The sequence below is a fragment of the Camelus ferus genome, chromosome 6 (assembly GCF_009834535.1).
Source record: "Camelus ferus isolate YT-003-E chromosome 6, BCGSAC_Cfer_1.0, whole genome shotgun sequence".
In the NCBI taxonomy this organism is placed as follows: domain Eukaryota; kingdom Metazoa; phylum Chordata; class Mammalia; order Artiodactyla; family Camelidae; genus Camelus; species Camelus ferus.
In genome coordinates this window covers 46,060,942-46,078,382 of record NC_045701.1, presented here as the reverse complement: position 1 = coordinate 46,078,382, position 17,441 = coordinate 46,060,942, and the positions used below count along the sequence as shown (strand labels likewise).

Here is a 17,441-nt window from a genome sequence, read left to right as displayed (position 1 = left end):
AGGAAATATACAACATAAGACTGGAGAACTAGTAATATCAGAAAGTAAGGAAGCACGCAAAATGAAAAAAAAAAAAAAAAAACACCCACAATGATTGTAGTATGCTAAAGGACACAGGAGACAACTGAAAAACCTCCCAATGGCTAAAGCTAGTCAGTAATTTGAAAAGCAAAATAAAGTTACATTTAATTATAACCCAAAATGTAAAATAAGGACACATGTGTTTATACCAATATGAATAAATAACTTGAATAAAAATGAGGGCAAATCTACAATGTAGAAAAATTCACATAGATGCACTGTCTTCAAGGAGGCAGAACATAATTCCCTACTCCTTACCTGTAGGCTGAGCATAGTAACTTCCTTCCAAGGAGCACAGCATGAGAAGGTATAGAGAAGAGTCTCTTTACAATAAAAAAGCTTAATCAACACCATGTCACTGAAATGTTCAAGGTCATCATCAACTGCGATAAGTCATGTTGATAGTATGTGCCTTTGATATCATGTGATGAAAATGGCACTTTACCTCTATATTCTTCCTCCCAGAAGCTATACCCTTAGATTCACAGTAACAAAAACATCAGATAAATCTCAGTAAAAGGGAATTCTATGAAATACCTGGCCAATGCTCTTCAAAGATGTCAAGGTCATCAAAAACAAGGAACATCTACGAAACTTTCACAGTCAAGAGTATCTGAAAGAGAAATGATAAATGAATTTGAATGATGAAATAGTGAATGATTAAAAAATGATGAATAATGTGGTATTCTGGATGGGATCCTGGAAGTAAAAATTGACAGGTAAAATAGAAATCTGAACAAAGTATGTTTATTTAATAATAATGTATCAATATCCATCCATTATTTGTAACAAATGTACCATATAAATGTAATGATGTTAATAATAGCTAAAATTGTGTATGGGTTATGTGAGAACACTCTTTACTATTTTTACAATCTTTTATAAAATTAAAACTCTTCTAAGGAGTAAAGTTTATTTAAAATAAAACAAAAATACTCTACATAATTATTTATACAGTAGCAAAGTATATAATGAATGGATTTCCCATAATTTATGTAAACACTCTGCTGATATGAAACATATAGGTCTATTTCAAGTATTACAATCCATGCATCCATTCAACAAATATGTGTTACAATTTTTATGTCAGATGCTATAGTAAAATTTGAGATTCAACACAGAAAACAACAGAAATAGCCCTCTAATGGCATGCTAATAACCAGTGAGGGAGACAGGAATAAGACAAGCAAGATAAAACTGAAGAAAAGGCAATCAAATTAAAAAAAAAAACTGTTATATAGTTGAGGGTGCGCTTTTTTTAAAAAATAGTTCCACAGCTCCATCATTTGTAGCCTCTCCCTCAGATTGCTGTGTGGACAAAAGAATATAGGAGTAAGAGAAGGAAGATTCCTTAGATTATTATTGCATTGGCCAGGGAAAGAAAGTTAGGTGGCTATGAGCATAGATTAGGGTGGTAGCAGGAGATACAGTAATGAAGGACTGTTATCTCAATGTAATTCAAGGTAAAGCCAGAAGAATTCTCTCATGATTTGAATGTGAGTATGAGGGAAACAGATAAATCAAGATTATTCTTTTTTATTAATAAAGGCATTATTGCTATAACTGTCCCTCTAAGAACAGCTTTTGCTGCATCCCATACATTTTGGAATGTTATGTTTCTATTTTCATTTGTTTCAAGATATTTTGGGATTTCTCTTTTGATTTTTTGACTCACTAGTTTTTCAGGAGCATGTTGTTTAATCTTCACATTTTTGAGTATTTTCCAATTTTCTTCTCATAATTGGTCTACTTTCATATCACTGTGGTAAGAAAGTATGCTTGATATAATTTCAACATTCTTAAACTTAAGATTTGTTTTGTGGCCTAACATATGATCTATCTTGGAGAATGTTCCACATGCATTTGGGAAGAATATGTATTCAGCTGCTGTTGAATGAAATGTTCTGTAAATGTCTGTTAAATCCATCTGGTAATAATGTGTATAACGGTCCTGCTAAAAAATGGGCAGAGGTACTGAACCAATGTTTTTCCAAAGATATACAAATCAAAAAGTATATGAAAAAGTGCTCAACATCACTACTCACTAGGGAACTGTGAATCAAAACCACAATGAGATATTACCTCATACCTGTGAGAACAGATAACACCAAGAAGGCAAGAGATAGCAATATTGGTGAGAAAAGGGAACCCTGTTGCACTGTTGGTAGAAATGTAAATTTTTGCAGCCACTATGGAAAACAGTATGGAAGTTCCTCAAAAAATTAAAAAGAAAACTACCATATGATCCAACAGTTCCACTTTTGTGTATATATAAAAAAATGAAAACAGGATATTGAAGAGATATCTGCATTCCCATGTTTATTGCTGCATTATTTCCAATACCTAAGACATGGAAACAACCTAAGTGCCAGTCAATGGATAAATGGTTGAAGAAGATGTGGTATATACATATATATATATATATATATGTATATACTTAGCCATGTGAAAGAAGGACATCCTTTCATTTGCAACTACATCAGGGGACCCTGACTTGAGGTCACCATGCTAAGTGAAATAAGTGAGACAGAGAAAGCCAAATTCTATATAATATCACTTATTTATGAAATCTAAAAGGTCAACCTTATAGAAACAGACTAGAATGGTGGTTACCAGGGGTTAAGAATGGGTGAATAGTGGAGATGCTGGTCAAAGCATACAAACTTTCAGCTAAAAGATGAGTAAGTTCTGGGGATCTAACGTACAGCATAATGATTATATTTAAGTAGGTAAAAGAGTAGATCTTAAATATTCTGACCACAAAAAAGGAAATGGTAATTATATGTTGTGATGCAGGTATTAACAAACACTATAATGGTAATCATTTTGCAATAAATAAGTATCAAATCAACATGTACACCTGAAAGAATGAACAATGTTATATGTAACCTTAATAAACCTGGAGAAAAATGTCCATAGGCTAAGAAGTGAAAGAGAAAAGAGCCCTTGTATTTTGCATAAAGGTACTTAAAATGCACAACTTTTAAGTATTTTAATACATTTGAGTAGTTGTCCCTAAATGCAGAAATAAAAATCCCCACCATTCATATTGTTTAATCTATCTCCTCAGAATCAGTGCATGCATTTGAATTAGGCAGCTGCATAAAACAAAAATCCTAAAATAAAAGTGAAATTAATACAATAAATGTTTATTTTATATACAAAATAAGTCCAGAAGTAGGTAGTACAAGGCTTCCTTAGCCCCTACATAATTATCAGAGATTCAGGCTCTTTCTATCTTATTGCAGCAGCATTTTAGGATTAATTGACTTTAAACCTCAAGTATAAGAAGGCTGTGCTCATGACATATACGGGCCCCAATTTGCAGGAAAAAAACAAGGAAGAAAAGAAGGGTAAAAAGAGAGGACCTTCTAGGGAATTTTGCTAGTACATTATCTTCAACAGCTTTACCTGAAATATCACCACCACAGTCACCCTCATATATCATTTGCTAGAACTATATCACATGACCAAAACTAGATGCAACCTACTTTACAACACAGTTATGTAGTTAACGATATAGTATTGTGCACTTTAAGACAAACTTACATTAAGTGTTCTTACCATACACATACACACAACAGAAGGAAGTTTTTGGAGGTGATGGTTATGTTTAGCATCTTAATTGTGGTGATGGTATCACCAGTGTGTGCATATGTCCAAACTTGGCAAGATGTATACATTAAATGCATGCAATTTTTTATGTCAATTATACATCACTGAGGTTAAAATATATATAAATGTTTCCTATTTAGATGCATTGTTTTCCATAAAAAATTCAGAAAAAATTTTTACCAAGGAGGAACAGAAGTATCTTCAGTAGACATTTTTCAGTATATACACCGTTAAGTAACAATGCAAATACAGTTGAACCTTGAGCAATACAAGGGTTAAGGGTGCCAACCCTCCAGACAAGTATAACTTACAGTTGGCCCTCTGTATTCAAGGTTCGTCCATATACATGGTTCCTCCTTCCCTGAGGTTCTGCATCCTCAGATTCAACCAATCAGGGATAGTGTAGTGCTACAGCATTTATTAAATATTTTAAATGTCCTATATCTGCTATTGTTTTATTTCCTAATTAGTATGAAGTTTAATACTTAGTTGCATGTTTAACGGTCATTTGTGTTTTTGCATGTCTGTACTTACAAGAAGGTATAACTTATGAGAAAATCTTGAGGGACAAACCAAGGTCTAAGAAAGACAAAACAACTGCTATTCAACTCACAATATTTGAATGGTAAGAGGAAATTTGCTAAGTGGTTAGAAAAGAGCCAACTGCAAACACAGAATAATTGTTCATTATGGGACACATTTTTTGAAGAACAAAAATATTTCATGACCCACTGAAAAGTAGGAACCGTAAATTCCCCGTCACTGTCATTCTTGGTAGCGAACCACTATATCTCCAGAACGGCTCTGTTCAAAAGTAATTATATTATCAGAGAAAGAAAATTAGTAACAAATTTGCATAAATTATTGTTTAAATAGCTGTTATGGAAAATGATGGGACTCTCAGGGTTTGTACGAAGATAAATCATGACAGAGGAAAAGGGAACAAAGCATGGGAAACTGCTTCAAAAGTAATTTATATCAGGGTCTTTCTCTGTTATCTATACTAGGCTAAATTTCATCAGAGATTTATGTGCTTAAAGAGAGTGGGGTCCCAAGGATACAGAGATTCTGAAGATTAACCTTCAAACTTTATTAAGATCATCCTTGAACAGAATATATGATAAATTCTTATCACTTTAACTTTTGATATGTTGACTTAAAAACACTTAAGCATACATGTACTGGTAAAGTAAAGCTTTACAGAAAAAAAAAGCCATTCAGCTTTTTCTGTAAGAACTAGGAAACACAAAAAAATGATGCTGAGTATGTCTTCTTATTCTTTTTCATCAAAATACAATTTTGATTAAGCACACAGGGGACATGCAAATATCAAGATATAAAAAATACTCTAACAAGTTTGGTTTTATTCATAATACTAATGTCCTTAAAACCACTTTCTCTTTTCCCTCATGGTTGTAGGCCCAATCATTTCCTAGGACAATAAAGTTTATTCCCTTCTCCCACCTCTTAGTCATACTAGTTAAGGTGGGAAAATCAACTAAAGAGGGTCAAACAGCTGTGAGGATTTTTTTTTTTCACTAACTTACTAAAAAATTAAAAAAATGTTTTTTGAGCACTGTTCTATCTCCATGACAGGATTAATTTAAACAGATATAAATCAGGACACCAAGCCAAGAAATAATGACAATCAAATGTTGTTACGAGTTCATGTCTAGTTAAGAATCATGCAATGTGATCCAGAACTAAGTCAACAAACAAACAAAAGTAAGTGAAACAAAAGCAACCAGCCTACAAGAAATCAGGTCTGAAAACAAATACTGGAAATGAGTACACACACACAAAAAGCCTAGTCCAAATAGAAAAAGGTCTAAAATATTTGAGAGAGAGAAAGCAAGGCCATGCTAACGCCAAAGTTAGGAAATGACCAATGATCATTTCATTTAATCACATTTAATACTGAGGTCAAAAGAAGGAGATGGATGTTTTGGGAATTTAACACACTAATGTATCCACCTTGTAACCAGCTGTATGCTCTGTATGCTAAAATACAAATATCTAAATGGCTGTTGGTTCCACCATTGGTAGGGCTCAGAAGTATCCTCAAATTCTATTTTTGTACTTTTTAGAGGATCACTTCCCTTCAAAGAAAAAAGCAAAAATATCAAAAACAAGAGCAACAATAAAAACCTTAATAATTTCTCTTTTCTTTAATTTGGTAGAAGTCTATTAATTTAGTAATTTGTATAAAGTTCCTCATTATCATTTATTTTTATTATTCAATAAAGTCTTTAAGGAAAGTTTCAAATACAGAAGGAATTTATAAGACTGATTTTTCCCATGGGAAATAGGAGAGCCTAAAATAATACATTTTCAAAATAGGTCTACTTAATGTTCCAGTTTCTATCCCGATGACTAGCAAGCAACCAAAAAAGATTATTTCTTCCCATAGGCAGCTGCATTCAGCAACCAAATTTTCTTACTAAAGTGTATGGACCACAAAGAAGTGAAGGAGGTAGATTAAGAAGCCTTTTTGTCAGTTTTGGAGGAAGTTATTCCAAAGTGCAAAAATTAAATATACCAGTAGATGACAGGGAGTGTAGAAGGTCCACCGAATATCTTAACTATCAGCTTATTATTAAATTGCTTTTTGTGAATAAAAAATACCATCATTAGACTGTAAATTACTAACAAAAGTTTAAAAAATCATACAGATTAGTTTTTAGGGGCACCACATTGTAGCTTGGGTCAGCTGGTCAGACTGGAACAGTAATAACCTCAAAAAGTATCAATAGTGATGAGACACAATGTATAGCCTTGAGCTGAGGTCAAAAGCCTGATATAGTCAGTCTGCAGATGTGGAACACACAGGGGAAACACCTAATGCAATGAGATCTCCTCCACTGGGAGACAACCTGGTAAATTTTTGGCAGGAGTCACAAGTCTATCATACAATGGTAGCTCAGTTTATAGCAGTGGATGTGTTGCCATGTCCAGTGCAAGGACTGATCTAGGCAGTCATGGTAGCCAGCTGAGGAGTGCAGGCTTGATCAGCAGCTTGATCCTAGTCGGTTGCATTGGAGAATGATCTTTTACTGTGGACATCCAACATGAGTTACTCAGGTATTTTTGTAAGTAGCCATGATTTGTTTCTACGTCTCATGGTCATATACAACAAACCAACAGCTAACATACACTCAATGGAGAAAAACTGAAAGCTTTTCTCTAAGATCAAGAGCAAGGCAAGGAGGCCCACTCTCACCACTCTTCTTCAATACAGTACCGGAAGTCCTAGCTGGAGCAATTAGGCCAGACAAAGAAACAAAAGGCACCTGAAAGAGTGAAAGTGAAATGGAAAGAAAAAAGTAAAACTGTCACTATTTGCTGATACAATTTTATATATAGAAAATCCCAAAGAGCCCATAAAAATTTGGTTGTATTAATCAATGATGTCAGTAAAGTTGCAGGATAGAAGATCATTCAGAAATCATTTATATTTCTATACACTGAAAAATAAAGAAAACTATCTCATTCACAATGGCATCAAAACAATAAAATACTTAGGGATAAATTCAATTAAGAATTCAAAGAACCATACAATGAAAACTATAAGGCTTTACTGAAAGAAATCAAAGATGATACAAATGAAAAGACATCCCATGTTTATGCACTAGAAAAATTAATATTGTTAAAAAGTCCATATTAATCAATGCCACATACAGATTCAATGTAATCCCCATCAAAATACCAGAGGCATTCTCCACATAAATAGAAGAAACAATCCTAAAATTTGTGTGAAACCAGAAAAGACCCTGACTAGCTTAAGAAATTATGAGAAGAGAAAAAAAAAAAAAAAAAGCAGGAGGTATCACACTTTTGGATTTCAAACTGTACTACAAAGCCACAGTAATGAAAACAGCATAGTAGTGGCACAAAAATAGACGTATATATCAATGGAATAGAATTAAAAGCCCAGAATTAAATCCCAGCATATATGGTCAACTAATATCCAATAAGGGAGTCAAGATCATCCAATAAGAAATATATATTCTCTTCAACAAATGGTGCTGGGAAAACTGGAGAAACACATGCCTAACTATGAAATTAGGCCCCCCATATCACAATGCTCGCAAAAATTAACTCGAAGTAGAGAAAAGACTTAAACATAAGTCTTTGCCTGATAACATAAAACTCCCAGAAGAAAACAAGGAAAAAGCTAATTAATATTGGTCTTGGTAAACATTTTTTGAGCATGATGCCAAAAGCACAAACAAAACCAAAAATCAATAAATGGGTCTATAGCAAACATCAAACTGAAAAGTTTCTGCACAACAACAGAAACAATCAAATGAAAAGACAATATAAAGAATGGGAGAAAATTTTTGCAAACCACATGTTGAATGAGGAGTCAATATATATAACAAGATTATACATACATTTCATATTACACTACACCACATAAAACAAGAAAATATATAAAGAACTTATAGTTTATAAAACTATATATAAAATACAGTAAAATATATAAAGAACTTATAGAACTCACTAACAACAACAACAAAAGCCCCAAACAATCCAATTAAAAAATGGGCAGAATAACTAAATAGTATTTTTCCAAAGAGAGTATCAGGATGGCTAAAAGGCATATGAAAATCTGCCCAACATCACTGATTATCAGGGAAATGAAAATCAAAACCACTATGAATTATCACCTCACACCAGCTGGAATGGTTTTCATCAAGAAAAGAGATAATGGGTGCTGGCAAGGATGCTGTGAAAAGGGAACTCTTAAACACTATTAGTGGGAAAGCAAATTGGCCCAACCACTATGGAAAACAGTAATGAAGTTCCTCAAAAAATTAAAAATAATCTACCATATGTGATCCAGCAATTCCACTTCTGAGTATTTACCCAAAGAAAATGAAAACAGAATTTCAGGTAGACGGGTGTGTGTGTGTGTGTGTGTGTGTGTGTGTGTGTGTGTGTGTGTGTGTGTGTGTGTGTGTGTGTGTGTGTGTGTGTGTGTGTGTGTGTGTGTGTGTGTGTGTGTGTGTGTGTGTGTGTGTGTGTGTGTGTGTGTTCCCATGTTTACTGTAGCATTATTCACAACAGCCAATAAAGGCCTGAAGATGTGGCCTATATACACAAAGGAATGTTATTCACAAACAAGAAAGGAGGATAATCCTGCTATTTGTGACAACATGGATTGGATGTGAGCACATCATGGCTAAATTAGATAAGCCAGAGAAAAATGAGTGTTATACGATATCAGTACTATGTGGAACCTAATTAAGTCAAACATTAAAAAAAAAGAGAGTAAAAAATGGTGGTTATCAGTGAATGGGGGCGTGCTGGTTAAAGAATGGTGTTGTTTAAGGGTACAAATTTGTAAGAAGTAGTAAATAAGTCATCAAGATCTAATGCAGAGTATGATGAGTATAAACAACAATATTTTACTATAATTATGTAATGTGATAAATATTGCTACAATTACAATCATATTACAAAATGTAAATGTAGCAAAGTAACATGTTGTATGCCTTAAATTTACATGATGTTATGTCAAATTTATTCAATTTAAAAAAAAGTAGGATTGACCCTTGAATAAGGGTTTGAACCGTGCAGGTCCACTTATATGCAGATTTTTCAGTAGTAAATACTACAATACTATACAATCTGTGGTTGGTTGAATCCATGAACGTGGAACCTCGGATACAGAGGAACAAAGGGTATGGAAAGACTGCACACATGGAGGGCTGGCTATAAGTTACATGTGGATTTTCAACTTCATGGAGGATCCTTACCCCAACTCCTGCAATGTTCAAGGGTCAATTATATTTGAATCCTTCTTCTTTTTATTCTCTAAAAATACCTGCATAATTTGACATGATTTCTTCCTCAAATATTTGCCAAAATAATGGGTAATATTATTTTGTCATTGTGTTTTATTTGTAGAAAGATTTTTAAGTATAGATTTAATGTCTCACGGTATCAAGCTATTCAAGATTTCTATTTCCTCTTGTGTGAGTTTTGGATGTTGCATAATTCAAGGAATATGATAAACTCTAAAATTTTCAAACTTGTTGACATTAAGTTTTATCTTTTTAATATCTGTAGCATTTATAATACTCTCCCCTATTATCTTATGTTGGGTATTTTTTGTCTTCTCTCTTGTCTTTCTTGAGTTGTCTTAGAAAACAGATACACATTTTATTAATCTTTCCAAAGAACACTTTGTTTTGTTGATTCTCTATATTGTATTATTTATTTCATTAATTTCTACTTCATCTTTATTATTCCTGTTGTTCTAATTTCTTCATGTTTAGTTTGCATATCATTTTCTTGAATGCATATTGATATAAAGTCATTAGACTTTAATTTTTAGCATATGGATTTAAGCTATTCATTGCCCTTTAAAATTGCTCTAGTTGGATCTATAAATTTTGTTTAATAATTTTTTTAGGTAAATATATTTTCAAATATCCATCGTAACTTTTTAAAACAATATTTAAGAGTACATTGAGCAACTGCCAGATATGTGAAATTTTCTATCTGAATCAAAGATAATATGCCTTAAGATTTTAGTCCTCTGAAATGTATTTCTGTGGCTGACCATATGGTCAATTTTAAAAACTGTTCCATGTATTCTAAAAAACAATTATAGTGCAAGTGTTAGCACAGTTTTTTAGATGTGACTACCAGATTTTGTTTACTCATTGAATTGGTTAAACTTTCATGTTTGCTGTTTTGTATGATTCATATACCAGTTACTGAGAGTGGTATATTAAAATCTTGCATTATAGATTACTTTATTTCTCTTTGTAGTTACATCTTTCTGATGAGTGTACCATTAATCATTATCAAATTGCCCTCTACTTAGTAATGCTTTTCTGTTACTGTCTCTTTTGTCTGGTATTATTCTGGCTTGAAATTTTGCCAGGATCTTTGACTATATACTTAGTGTTTTTCTTTAGCCTTTCTTTTCAACTGTAATTTTTTGAGATAATATATGCACTATTTACACTGCAAGAGTAATTTTAATGAATGTGACAATCTAAAATATTACACAAATATAATGTAAATATCTTTCCCAAATATATAATATTACCTATTTATATTTAGTTATGTTTATATGCCAATGTCTTCCAAAGATTAACCTTTCCTGCACTGAACTATCTACAAGTTAATTGGTAAAATACACTCCATAAATTTATAAAATATTAATACTTATTGCTATTTTGCATTGATTGACAGCTGTGTAGAAAAGAGAAACTGAGTTAACAACTGAATTTTTGAAGGTCATGTTAATAGAATCTTGACTAGATGAGGAAACAAACAAAGGTAGATGGAGTCCATTGTCAGTGAGTTGGTGAGAGAGATGATGTTACAATGTGGTTAAGAAGAGCTAATTGAGGCAAAGTAATCCTAATACTTGGAGGGTAAGATAATCAAGAGAGGAATTTCACCAAAATCTTGGGTAGGCTAAAATACTAAGCATTGATGATACTTCCATTGTTGCCTTCCTACAAGGAAATAAAATGGAACTGAAAGTTACAAAAATTAAAGGTTTCAAGGAACTGAGCACCAGATGTTAAGAGAAAAAAGCAGATGTTGAATTTTCCAAGAATAATATCCTGACAAATTAAAAGCAAAGTAATGTGGCCTAAAATCATTACTGAAGACGTGTATCTTAGAGCACAGCAGGTAAGAGCATGGCAAGAGTAAAAAGAGAGATGGCTCACTTGCATTTTAAGAGGGAAGAGCCTTTTAAAAAGGCAGAAGAAAAACGCTGAAGTACAATGCTTCCTTGTTTAATACAAGACGCAGGCTGTATTATTCACAAAATTATGTATGTAATTTCCCTTCAGTTTTGTGGAGGTGCAAATAGGAAGAGTCTTTGAAAGAACTGCCATGTGATTTGTTCTGAGAAAAACTGCATTCCATTTGGAGAGAAGACAAGAAATACTACTGGAAGTTAAGAACAAGGAGATATTTTTTTTTTCTCCCAAAATAGTTACATGGCCCACAAACACAACTAAAGAGTTTAGGAGACAAATGACAGCACTGTGAAGAAAAGACAGAATGAATTGTACTGAAATAAATTCATAGGGTGGTGTTATGAAAGAATGAAATGGACATGAATATGGCTGGAGTTAGGAATAACCAAGTGGGAAAAGTAAAGGAATGTGCTTAGTTGGCTGAAATAACTGGCTCTTAACTTTTAATCACATCTTATACTTCAGTTACTGGACCAGGAACAAAAATTAGTTCCTGGTGGTAGAGAAGACAATATTTATTACATTTCAAAATGTCCGTAAAGAAGGCAAACACAAAATATAATGTTAAATTTATTTCTGGGACAAAAAGTATTTCTCTGCATATAAATGTCCATACTCCTTTTGTCATCAATGATTACTATTTAGACCAGAATATTTCCTCTTTTAACTTAGTCAGCAGAAAATAGAGTGTGAAAATATATATCCATTTGTAAAGAAGCTTTGGCTCATATTCCCAGAAATACTTATTGCTTCTAAGACTTTCAAAGCATATCTTTATTTTGCTTTTATTCTTTGCTATCCAATTTACCTTATGTTATTTTCTGTTGCATAAAAATCCCTCTTGAAACGCAGAGTATAGATTCAACAAATGGCTTTCCAACAAGCTATTTAATAGTTTGATAGTTTTTTCTTTCTTCCCTCTCTTCTCAACTTCTACAATATACACATACTTTTAAAAATCAATACTTTTTATGTCTATGCCTTTACCATACAGTTTATGCAGTTTCTTCTTGTTCAGTAAAATTAAATGTTTATGTATACATACCTGCTAAAAGTCCCAGTCTGCCAACTGATTCTGAGGACAGCAGAACAGACACAGACAGGATATAATTCAGTGCTGGCAAAGCTATAAGCAGAAGGCAGAGTTGCACAGACATTTCTGAGCTTTAGTTTCAACCCTCTAGCAACTGAAGAGACCTCAAAGTGGGCTCAAGAAATGAACTGGGCAAATGAGACAGTGGAAATCTGTTTCATCTGCCAAGGTTTAGCTTTCAGATTCACAGATCATGTATAAATTACTTACAAAAAGAATAATGCTGCACCAACATCTTAATTCACTAAAGTGAAGAAACAGTATTGTCAATCCCAGCCACATTCTTGGTCTAGTCACCTACTCAGCTATTCCCCTGTTTGAACTCAAATTTACAAACTATTGATGAATAAAAATAATCTAGAAAATATTTTTAGGAAAGGTATCCAGAACTTATCCATATTAGGAATCCTAGTAGAAATATTGTTCAATAGAGGAAGAAAAGGAGAATTTTCTGAAATTACTCCATGATTACTAAAAGCTTCAGAATCCATTATCCTATAGACAATCTGTGGGTATGAAGTAATCCAACAGTGCCTATTTTAGGGAGAATGCTGAACATTTTGCAAAACATGTTGACTTTTCCATAAAGGGCATCAAACATAACAAAAGCCATTAAATGAGGATTAAAAAAGTAAATCAAAGAGAAATTAATAATTATGATTTTTATAAACCCTATGTTTAATCAATCCTACATTCTTTCCACAAATTCTAAGCAATTTCCATATATATTTTATTTTTTTCATATCCTTGTAATTGCTTCAATATATACAATTTTCACATTAAAAGTGAGAAAAAAGTTTACATGGAAATCTTTAATAGTTTCCATTGATATACACAAAGAAATCACTCTGTAACTAGATCTACATTTTTCTGTACAAATTTCTCATGAACTTCCCAGCACTGAATATATTTTTAAGAATCTTACATTGGACATGAAAATGTATCTATGTTTATATTTGAATATTTCTGCACACACACACACTTCTCTTTAGAAACAGAAATATATTTAAAGCTCTTTCTTCTTTTTTTTTTTTTTTAATGAGGCTGTGGTAATTGGGTTTATTCATCTATTTCTATTTGGAGGAGGTGCTGGGGATTGAACCTGGGACCTCGCGCATGTCAAGCATGCGCTCTACCTCTTGAGCTATACCTTCCTCCTCTTTATATTTTAAAGAGAATAAAACTTTGAGCATCTGTTTCTGATAAGATTTACCTTTTTATTTTTATAGGTATTCTGGGATATAGAAGAGAAGACAGTGCACACTGTTCAGACACATAAAGTTCTTATCATTTATCAGCTTTGTATACTTTTATAAAGGTATTTATTACATTGACCAACATAGTGAAGTTATTTTTTTCTCATTGTATTAAGCAAGATATGACATCTCCTTATCTGTGGCTTAAAAAATATTATTTTTCAGCCTTCCAGTGAAGAAAGATATTCCTGCTTTGTTGCTTATCAGGCCATTATCCAATGTAAGCTTTACAAACATGGCCAGAAACAAGTCCTTATAATATAGTGTAAAATAGTATACATTTCCTTAAGTGTTTTTAACAGGTGCTTTAGGAAGGAATATTCAATGTTTAGTTAACATGTTATAGAAAAAAAATAGAACATTATTTGTGGTAACAAAACAAAAGAAATTAAATCAATGCTTATACACAGGAGAATGGCTGAATAAATTATAGGACATTCACATAATGGAATAATAATAATTAAAATTAATTAGCTGTAACTGTACCATGAGTCTTGGGGGAGTATTTCAAAAGAAAAATAAATAAGGCATATTTCTTCCTTTTGAAATAGGTCTTCAAGTCATATAGGAGAGCTATAACTAATTACTTTTAACAGTTATTATTCCATACTGTGAATATACCATTATTTATAAACATACACATTTATGTACGTTTTGTATGTTGATATATTATCTATATAGTTATAGAAGCATGTAAGTACAGAGAATATTATATGACACATATTAGTACCTATTAGGTGGTTGATATTTATTGCATTGAATGAGGAGTTATTATATAGAGGGAAATAACTGTAATAAGAATAGGTATATAAAAGATTAATGCATTTATGCATTTACATAAATATATCTATGTATGTACATGTATAAAGTTAAATAAAATTATTTGAAAAGAAATAAGAGAAAAGTATTCTTTTTTTTATTATAGTATTCTTGAATGCTTTCTGATTCTTACCCAAAATGCCTCTTTTGTGTAAAACTGAGTTATAGAAAGAATGGTGGGAAATTGTTGTTCTTGTTGATGTTCTTGTGTTATTATTATTGTTTCACAAAGGTTTTTATAAATAAGATTCCATATTATTTGAGATTTTTTTGAAACTGGGAAAAAACAAATCGATGCATTATTTTTCTCAAATAACAAATCTACAATCTGTACGGTGTTTGCTTTAATTTATTCAGCATTTCAATCTCTTATGCAAATAAGACTAAAATTTAATTCAGCCAGGTATTCACATCTTCAGAATCTAAAGGAGCTGTACATCTGCCTGGTCTCTTCAGCTACTGGACCCTCAGATCATCAAAACATAAGCAACATTTGGCTATATTCTTCCCTCATTTTTTTCTCCACTTTAGAACAACATCTTTCCAGGTTTCTGCTTATTTAAACAATACGTAACTTGTTTCTTTTTAATTCACCCAAGGCGATCTACAGGTTTAATGCAATGCCTATCAAATTACCCAGGACATTTTTCACATAATTAGAACAAATAATCTTAAAATTTATACAGAATCGCAAAAGACCCAGAATTGCCAAAGCAATACTGAAGAAAAAGAACAAATCTGGAGGAATAACCCTCCTAGACTTCAGATATTACCAAGAGGTACGGTAATCAAAACAGGATGGTATTGGCACAAAAACAGACATATGGATCAATGGAACAGAATAGAGAGTTCAGAAATAAACCCATAGATCTATGGTCAATCTTCGACAAAGGATGCAAGAATATATAATGTAGAAAAGACAGTCTCTTCAACAAGTGGTGTTAGGAAAACTGGACAGCAGCATGCAAATCAATAAAGTAAGAGCACTCCCTCACACCACACACAAAAATAAAATGGCTTAAAGACTTAAGTATCAGACAAGACATTATAAACTTTCTAGAAGAAAACATAGGTGAAACATTATCTGACATAAATCTTAGCAATGTTCTCCTAGGACAGTCTACCCAGACAATAGAAATGAAAGCAAAAATAAACAAATGGGACCTAATTAAACTTACAAGCTTTTGCACAGCAAAGGACGCCATAAGCAAAACAAAATGACAACCTATAGAATGGGAGAAAATATTTACAAATGGCACAACTGACAAAGGTTTAATCTCCAAAATATATAAACAGATCATACAACTCAATAAGAAAAAAAACAAAAAACCCAATCCAAAAATGGGCAGAAGTCTTAAACAAGCAGTTCTCCAATGAAGACATATAAATGGCCAACAGGCACATGAAAAAATGCTCAATATCACTAATTATCAGAGAAATGCAAATCAAAACTACTATGAGGTATCACCTTACACCAGTCAGAATGGCCATCATTCAGAAGTCCACAAATGATAAATGCTAGAGAGAGTGTAAAGAAAAGGGAACCCTCCTACACTGCTGATGGGAATGTAGTTTGGTGCAGCCATTATGGAAAATAGTATGGAGATTTCTCAAAAAACTAAAAACAGACTTACAATATGATCCACTAATCCCACACCTGGGCTTATATCTGGAGGGAACTCTAATTTGAAAAGATACATGTATCTCAATGTTCATAGCAGCACTATATACAATAGTCAAGACACGGAAGCAACTTAAATGTCCATCAATAGAAGACTGGATGAAGAAGTTGTAATATTTATACAATGGAATACTACTTCGCCATAAAAAAGAATAAAGTAATACCATCTGTAGCAATATGAATGTACCTGGAGATTGTCATCCTAAGTGAAGTAAGTCAGAAAGGGAAAGAAAAATATCATATGCTATCATGTGTATGTGGAACAAAGATAAGAAAAGAAAAGAAAAGAAAAGAAAAGAAAAGAAAAGAAAAGAAAAGAAAAGGAAAGAAAAAAGAAAAAAGAAAAGAAAAGAAAGGAAGAAAAAGGATGACACTAATGAACTTATCTACAAAACAGAAACAGACTCACAGACACAGTAAACAATCTTATGGTTACCGGGGGAAAAGGGGTGGGAAGGAATAAATTTGGGAATTTGAGATTTGCAAATGATAAGCACTATATATAAAAATCAATTAAATAAACAGATATCTTTTGTATAGAACAGGGAATTATATTTAATATCTTTTAGTAACCTTTAATGAAAAAGAATACAGAAACAAACATATGTGTATTTATGCATGACTGGGACATTATGCTGTACACCAGAAACTGACACATTGTAACTGACTATAATTCAATTTAAAAGAGGAGTAAATGTGATGGCAGGCTTTAAGGAGAATATGCATTGCAGAGTAGAATATTGTTAATTATACCTTAGGAACAACTACAGAGTTGGGGACAGAACAGTTCTGTACTTTGTAAATTGATTTTTATTTCCTCTTTTTCCTTCTAATTTTATTTTGAAGAGTATTGGTGATAGTTACATTTTAACTTAAGTTTCATATGGGAATATGACTGAATAGAATAATACTTTAACAAATGGGAAGTTAAGAGATTTTATATTTCCTCTGATTTATTTTTTTCACACACACACACACACACACACACACACACACACACACACACACACACAGATAAGTAGGTAGACATGATAGATTTAATGGCCAAGGCAAAGAATCATATTGATTATTTTTTATCCCTGGCATTGCCAGAATTCCTTCTTTGCCCTGGAGGCTAATCCCTAAGGGCTCCTTTGTTATCAGGTGTCTTCAGGTTGGGT

The 17,441-nt window shown here is 32.5% G+C and overlaps 1 long non-coding RNA gene across 1 annotated transcript in view; it reads right to left on the bottom strand.

The window, feature by feature from the left end:
* LOC116664254 overlaps nucleotides 1-17,441 on the bottom strand; it is a 394,516-nt gene that overhangs the window by 108,888 nt on the left and 268,187 nt on the right. Inside the window, exon 3 of the long non-coding RNA XR_004320674.1 lies at nucleotides 619-694. This is a non-coding gene — a long non-coding RNA (uncharacterized LOC116664254). The remainder of the gene's footprint in view (nucleotides 1-618; nucleotides 695-17,441) is intronic.